This window comes from Littorina saxatilis, unplaced genomic scaffold (genome assembly GCF_037325665.1).
Source record: "Littorina saxatilis isolate snail1 unplaced genomic scaffold, US_GU_Lsax_2.0 scaffold_303, whole genome shotgun sequence".
Lineage (NCBI taxonomy): Eukaryota > Metazoa > Mollusca > Gastropoda > Littorinimorpha > Littorinidae > Littorina > Littorina saxatilis.
The window spans coordinates 141,425-149,993 of NW_027128299.1; the positions used below are offsets into that span (position 1 = coordinate 141,425).

The following is an 8,569-nucleotide window of genomic DNA, read 5'->3' on the forward strand; positions in this document are numbered from 1 at the left end:
GTTGTCAATGTTAATTGTTGTCAATTGTGTCGTTGTGTTGGAAGATGCAAGTGTGAAAGGATACAAAAGAAAAATGATTACTTCTGTGAATTGTTTTGATTTTGTTTACCCTTTTTACCATATATCATTAGAATCTGAAGGTATGTTTTTGACCTGCATGATAGTGTATTTTTTTGCCAGGAAAGGCCACAAAATCACAATGAATAATGCAAAAATTCGTTTTCGGGCGGGGGGCGTTGCCCCCTGGATCCCCTAACGGGGCCCTGCCCCGTACCCCGCCAGGGCCTGGGCGGCCCCTGGACCTCTGCCTCAAAAACTTTTCAGTCAATTTGATTTTCCTAGGTTTCACCCATGGATTTTTAATGACCAAAGTCATTAATTAATTTTTAAGCCACCAAGCTGAAATGCAATACCGAACCCCGGGCTTCGTCGAAGATTACTTGACCAAAATTTCAACCAATTTGGTTGAAAAATGAGGGCGTGACAGTGCCGCCTCAACTTTCACGAAAAGCCGGATATGACGTCATCAAAGACATTTATCAAAAAAATGAAAAAAACGTTCGGGGATTTCATACCCAGGAACTCTCATGTCAAATTGTATAAAGATCGGTCCAGTAGTTTAGTCTGAATCGCTCTACACACACACACACACACAGACACACAGACACACACACACACGCACATACACCACGACCCTCGTTTCGATTCCCCCTCGATGTTAAAATATTTAGTCAAAACTTGACTAAATATAAAAACGTACCCACGCTCTCAAACACACACACACACACACACACACACGCATACACGCGCGCGCGCACACACACACGCACACACGCACACACACACACACAGACACTCACTCACATACACACGCGCACATACACACACACACACACAAGCACACACAGATATACACACTCACACGCACGCACACACACACACACACACACACACACACACACACATATACACACCAACACACGCAGAGACACACACACTCACACACGCACACACATGCACACACTAACACACACAAGCACACACAGCAACAAAAACGTACCCACGCTCTCTAACACACACACAGACTCACACAGACACACACACACACACACACACACACACACACGCACACCACACACACACACGCGCGCGCGCACACACACGCACACTACACACACACACACAAACACAAACACACACGCACACACACACATACACACTCACACATACACGCACGCACACACACACACACACTGTTACGGCTGGAATTTCGGTGTGTATGTCTGTATGTATGTATATCTACTCCTATCAGAAATTGTGCGTGCTACTCTCTGTTTACTATCTAGCCTTCACACACACACACACACAACACTCCAACCAGGCACAAAGACAAGAACACAGTATAGCCCTTTGCCCCTGCACCTCTATTAGAATGTTCAATAACACAACATAAACATATTATTATACATCCATTCTACAGATCACTTTCACTCCACATGAAAGTTCTATTTCTGTTAACACACAGAAATCTAACTGCACAAAATTACATACATGTTATTTTGTCATGCAGTCTACAATTCCCGTGCACACACGTAAAACACTTTAAGCTTTGTTCCGTGAGAACCTGTCTGTCTCAATACACACGAAGTCATTGCCTCAAGCAATACTTCTGTCAATATTCACTTCTGTTACACACAGATGACAAAAACCACGACGCTCGACGTCTCATGGTTATTCACTCGGGAAACGTATCTCTGTACAGCTATCACGCTGGTTAATTGCTCTCAGTCGTACTCACAATATACAGTGGCACGCACTGCTTCACCCCACCCACACAACTGTCTCGTGTGGTGGAATGGGACGGGGTTCCCGTTTTGCAGCGCTTCACGCTGTCTCCCCTTCTGCGTTCCCACAGCTCACGGCTGGAGCGTGAGGGTAGAACCTCCCGTCTCGTTCCCCTTCCGCGACCCCTCTCGGCCCGGGATACTTCCGCGACCCACTCGGCCCGGGATGCTAAAATACACAAGTTTAAACTACCATAAGTCTCCATACTTGAATAAACTTTTATGACATTCTTTATCACTACCGTCAACTAACTTATGCGGTTACAGTATATACACCCGCTAACTCATAAGCGACTTCATTTCCGAAAAACATGTAAACATTCCCTTTTCAACAATGGCTGACATCAACGCACACTTTTCAGCTAATTCACACATGACTCTCCCGGTCATTTCTCAAGTCAATATTTCCGAGCAAAATAATATCTCCGAGCAAAATATCAATTCAATAAATACCTGTAAACACAGCAGCTGAATCTACCGATTCAATACCGCGGCACGAGTCCCCAAACGACCTCCAGCGCCCGGTGAGAAACTTTACAATCAGGAGACACTTCTTCTCCTGTCGATAGTCTGCAAAGCTCTGCTGTCTAATCTATCTACAAACGTGACCTCAGTCAATACTCCTCTCTGATTGGTCACATCCCACTGCATTGCGTCAACGACATCTCACCGTGCGGTGTCTACTCAAAGTTCGTGGCCCATGAAACTTTGTACACCTGCGTCACATAACTCCAATATACACTATGTGCAAATCCGTTTGTCACATTACCCCCTCCTCCCAGAAAAAAAAATGACCGACCAAGGTTATTTTTTTCTTTAGGCCAACAGGTAAAAGAGGGTAACTACTTCACTGAACTGCAATATAATTTCAATATCGCATTCCACTACGGAACAAAACTGTCGTAGCTGACATAAGAAACAAACTTTCTGATCCACTGATCACATATGTGTAACAACACTACTTTATGTCTGATAAAGTACTTCTTCCTTCTCTTGGAAGATTCCACTGAGTTTTTCTTTTAACTCACAATTTCCAGTCATGTTGCTTTCTAGCCCAAACATGAAAAGTCTTTCTTTAAGACCATCAGTATTCTTATCCTGAATCCACGACTCTTCCAACATAGTACGATTACTCATGTTCCTGATGCAAAACCGACATGTAGTTAAACCATTTCCTTAACCTCTTTCTGCGAGTGCCACCATGGCCTACAGCAGCAGTAGTCTCAATCGACCTACTCTTTTCGTGTGAAAAACCACCTTTTAATCTGTTCAGTCCAGCACGCAACTGACTGAGTTCTTCTCGAACAACTGCCAAGTCCTGATTCAAACACTTAACCTTCTGATCTGGAGTCAGAATCACAGGTTTATCAGGAGGGTTTCTTCTCTTTTCCTGCACACGAGTAGCATGAGTCGCAACCCCCTCAATATCAGGAAAACAGTCTGCATCGCCTGAAATCCCCGGAATGTTGCCTATGATCAAATCAGCCACAGGATCATTCAGGACGCAACAAACCATTTCTCCCGACACATAAGGTGTCTCAACTTTAACTTTCGCCTGAGGATAAGTAAGGACCTCCCCACCAAATGTCTTACAAGTGACGTTACCACTGACAAACTGGTCTTTTGACACCAATCCTCTACGCACTCCAGACATCGTTGAACCCGTGTCTCGAAGGACTGTACATTCTCTCTCGTTGACACTACCATGTTCCAACTTCAAACTTTCCACAACTTTCTTAACTGGAGGAACGACTGGAGGAACGACCTCCCGAACAACTGCATTTCCTGACTCCCTCTCTTCTAGAAATTTAGCCATCGGACACGATTTCAATTTATGGCCGCCTAAACCACAAGCCCAGCAAGGATTTACAGGATTTATCCGCAATGGACACTCTTCACACCAATGACCTTTTTCCCAACACAGAAAACAAGTGTCGTCCTCTCGGGGTGAACGAACTCTCTTACCATGTGCACGTCTGCGTCTACTTCTACGTGTTTTATATGCACCCTCATGTGGATATGTCTGAGCGTCAGACGTCACCTTTCCAGAACTCTCTTCATTCTGGTTATCACTCCGCTTAGCAAAACCAGAACCAACCCGCGGTAACTCCTGAACACCCTCGTGATTATCACCATGTGCAAAAGCAGCGCCAACATAATCTTCCTGAACACAGGAAGCAGCTGAGAAAATAGTAGACCCTGACTTCCGTGATAAACGGTAATTCTCGGCAGCTGTGACCATATCATCAAGTTGAACAAGACCTCTTTCTCGAATGAAAGTTGCTACGTCGGCTGATACACTTTCAAGGAATTGTTCTGTCAGAATCAAGTTTCTTAAACCATCAACATCAGTGGTTATCTCAGACAGCGCAACCCAACGATCAAACAATCGTCGCAACTCAATTCCAAAAGTTTGGAACGGTTCATTTTCTCTTGGTTTACTATATCTGAGTTTTTGTCTAACATTTTCAGATGTGCACTGAAATGTCTTCAGCAAGTTCTCTTTCAAAGATTGGTATGTTAGTTCACCAGCAGCAGCAAGGCTATGGTATAGGTTTAATGCATTGCCCTCTAAAAGAGCAGACAAGTACGTGATCCACCTTGTCTCTTCCCATCCCAGAGATTTTGCATGAGTCTCAAATCGGAACAAGTATGAGTCAATATCATCTTGCTGTTCTCTGAATGCAGGGAGTCTGGGGTAAACAGGGCGAGCACCTACATTAATGTGAGAATTCCGAACATTTTGCGGTGTACACGACCCAGCACTAAGTTCAGCCTGCCTAATCTCAAGTTCTCTTTGTTTCAACTGGTGTTCTCTTTCTTCCCTTTCTTTTTGCATTTGTCTTTCTTCTTTTTGCATTTGTCTATCTTCTCTTTCTTTTTCTCTTTCCATTTCTTTTTGTCTTCGACTTCCTTCAATTTCCCTTTCTTTTTGCTTTTCATCTTTTTCTCGTTTTCTCTCCAAACGATCAAAACTCTCTTTCACGTATTTCTCACGTTTATCGGCAGCCAGACCCAAAGTCTCTGCCTGTTTTACAAACTTTTCAAACAACGCATCATAATCATCTTCGCTCTCCATTGTGTAAGTTTTGAACTTTCAAAATCACACCAAAATATGTCCAAGTTTAGAGAAAAGTTTTGAAAAAGTTTCAAACAATAATGCAAGTTCAAGTAATCTACTTGAAATCTGTCAAGTACCACAACAAAATCTGGCACCAAACCCAATAGTCAATACAAGACCATATCCACACACGTTTTTGCGTAAATCTCACGCAACAATATCCAACAATTTTAATTAAAGTCAGATACTCAGTTAATGAAGTCAAAAACGAATCTTGGTTCAAAACATATATACAAGCACAAACAAAACAACAACCCCAAACCACAAATAGGAGGAAAAATTCAAAGTTCAAAATGCAACACAAGTAAAGACTTAAAACTAATGAACAACTAAGTACTACATCAGAAAATCAAAGCCAAAATAAGTGAAGTCCAACTTAATAAAACGCAGTTGGAAGCAAAGGAAAAACCAAATACCAACAAAATCTATGAATTAAAACACTCTATATTAAACTACAACAAATTTAAAGTTGTAAATAGTAGCTTAAAATAACTGTACTAATGAGATTAACTTAATTTAAATCAACAAGACAACAAAAAATGTAGATGGAGGCAAATAAAGCAAATTCCAAAAAAAAAAAAAAAAAAAATTAAAGTGACACAATCACCAAACAACAGACTAAATTAAACCAAAAAATTTCAAAGTCCAAAAGAACAAAATTAATCAAAGATATTCAACCTAACAAAGGCAAAGGGCAATAAACAACAGATAGATCCCTATTCCAAAGCAGAAAGAAAAAAAAAATTTACCAAATATTTTACAAAATTGAAAGCACAGAAAAGAGCAAGGAAAGAGAAATGAAAGACCCCACAGGTAGAAAAATGAAGCTAATCCCTCAGTGCTTAGAACTGTACAGTAAGCACTACCGTAAAACTGGAGACGGTAACAAATACAAAACAGGACATGAACGACACAACTATTGACTCTGAAAAATCTCTGTCTGCGTGACCTACTGCCAAAAGTTCTAAAAAACCCAACTCAGGGGACAAAATTAAATGTAGTAAAGCAGGGAAACAACTACAAATTTTAGCTAACACAGAGTTATCGGGGTCACCAAATGTTACGGCTGGAATTTCGGTGTGTATGTCTGTATGTATGTATATCTACTCCTATCAGAAATTGTGCGTGCTACTCTCTGTTTACTATCTAGCCTTCACACACACACACACACAACACTCCAACCAGGCACAAAGACAAGAACACAGTATAGCCCTTTGCCCCTGCACCTCTATTAGAATGTTCAATAACACAACATAAACATATTATTATACATCCATTCTACAGATCACTTTCACTCCACATGAAAGTTCTATTTCTGTTAACACACAGAAATCTAACTGCACAAAATTACATACATGTTATTTTGTCATGCAGTCTACAATTCCCGTGCACACACGTAAAACACTTTAAGCTTTGTTCCGTGAGAACCTGTCTGTCTCAATACACACGAAGTCATTGCCTCAAGCAATACTTCTGTCAATATTCACTTCTGTTACACACAGATGACAAAAACCACGACGCTCGACGTCTCATGGTTATTCACTCGGGAAACGTATCTCTGTACAGCTATCACGCTGGTTAATTGCTCTCAGTCGTACTCACAATATACAGTGGCACGCACTGCTTCACCCCACCCACACAACTGTCTCGTGTGGTGGAATGGGACGGGGTTCCCGTTTTGCAGCGCTTCACGCTGTCTCCCCTTCTGCGTTCCCACAGCTCACGGCTGGAGCGTGAGGGTAGAACCTCCCGTCTCGTTCCCCTTCCGCGACCCCTCTCGGCCCGGGATACTTCCGCGACCCACTCGGCCCGGGATGCTAAAATACACAAGTTTAAACTACCATAAGTCTCCATACTTGAATAAACTTTTATGACATTCTTTATCACTACCGTCAACTAACTTATGCGGTTACAGTATATACACCCGCTAACTCATAAGCGACTTCATTTCCGAAAAACATGTAAACATTCCCTTTTCAACAATGGCTGACATCAACGCACACTTTTCAGCTAATTCACACATGACTCTCCCGGTCATTTCTCAAGTCAATATTTCCGAGCAAAATAATATCTCCGAGCAAAATATCAATTCAATAAATACCTGTAAACACAGCAGTTGAATCTACCGATTCAATACCGGCACGAGTCCCCAAACGACCTCCAGCGCCCGGTGAGAAACTTTACAATCAGGAGACACTTCTTCTCCTGTCGATAGTCTGCAAAGCTCTGCTGTCTAATCTATCTACAAACGTGACCTCAGTCAATACTCCTCTCTGATTGGTCACATCCCACTGCATTGCGTCAACGACATCTCACCGTGCGGTGTCTACTCGAAGTTCGTGGCCCATGAAACTTTGTACACCTGCGTCACATAACTCCAATATACACTATGTGCAAATCCGTTTGTCACACACACACACACACACACACACACACACACACACACACACACAGACAAAAAGGCACACACGCTCTCAAACACACACACACTCACACACACACACATTAACGTACACAAGCACACAAAGACAACAAGTCGCGTAAGGCGAAATAACAATATTTAGTCAAGTAGCTGTCGAACTCACAGAATGAAACTGAACGCAATGCCATTGTTCAGCAAGACCGTATACTCGTAGCATCCGAGTCGTCAGTCCACCGCTCATGGCAAAGGCAGTGAAATTGACAAGAAGAGCGGGGTAGTAGTTGCGCTAAGAAGAATAGCACGCTTTTCTGTACCTCTCTTTGTTTTAACTTTCTGAGCGTGTTTTTAATCCAAACATATCATATCTATATGTTTTTGGAATCAGGAACCAACACGGAATAAGATGAAAGTGTTGTTAAATTGATTTGGACAATTTAATTTTGATAATAATTTTTATATATTTAATTTTCAGAGCTTGTTTTTAATCCGAATATAACATATTTATATGTTTTTGGAATCAGCAAATGATGGAGAATAAGATAAACGTAAATTTGGATCGTTTTATAAATTTTTATTTTTTTTTACAATTTTCAGATTTTTAATGACCAAAGTCATTAATTAATTTTTAAGCTACCAAGCTGAAATGCAATACCGAAGTCTGGGCTTCGTCGAAGATTACTTGACCAAAATTTCAACCAATTTGGTTGAAAAATGAGGGCGTGACAGTGCCGCCTCAACTTTCTCGAAAAGCCGGATATGACGTCATCAAAGACATTTATCAAAAAAATGAAAAAAACGTTCGGGGATTTCATACCCAGGAACTCTCATGTCAAATTTCATAAAGATCGGTCCAGTAGTTTAGTCTGAATCGCTCTACACACACACAGACACACACGCACACACGCACACACCCACACACGCACGCACATACACCACGACCCTCGTTTCGATTCCCCCTCGATGTTAAAATATTTAGTCAAAACTTGACTAAATATAACAAGTCGCGTAAAGCGAAAATACAACATTTAGTCAAGTAGCTATCGAACTCACAGAATGAAACTGAACGCAACGCAACGCAGCAAGACCGTATACTCGTAGCATCGTCACTCCACCGCCCGTGGCAAAGGCAGTGCCAGTGGAATTGACAAGAAGAGCGGGGTATTCGTTGCGCTGAGAAGGATA

The 8,569-nt window shown here is 41.8% G+C and overlaps 1 long non-coding RNA gene across 1 annotated transcript; it reads right to left on the minus strand.

Annotated features, from left to right (window-relative positions):
• Positions 1 to 1,405: 1,405 nt before the first annotated feature.
• On the minus strand, positions 1,406 to 2,949 carry LOC138956660 (uncharacterized). Its single transcript, XR_011452746.1, has 2 exons — positions 2,298 to 2,949; positions 1,406 to 2,013 (listed from the first exon to the last, which is right to left on the minus strand). It is a non-coding gene; the product is annotated as an uncharacterized lncRNA (long non-coding RNA).
• Between the last annotated feature and the right edge of the window lie 5,620 nt (positions 2,950 to 8,569).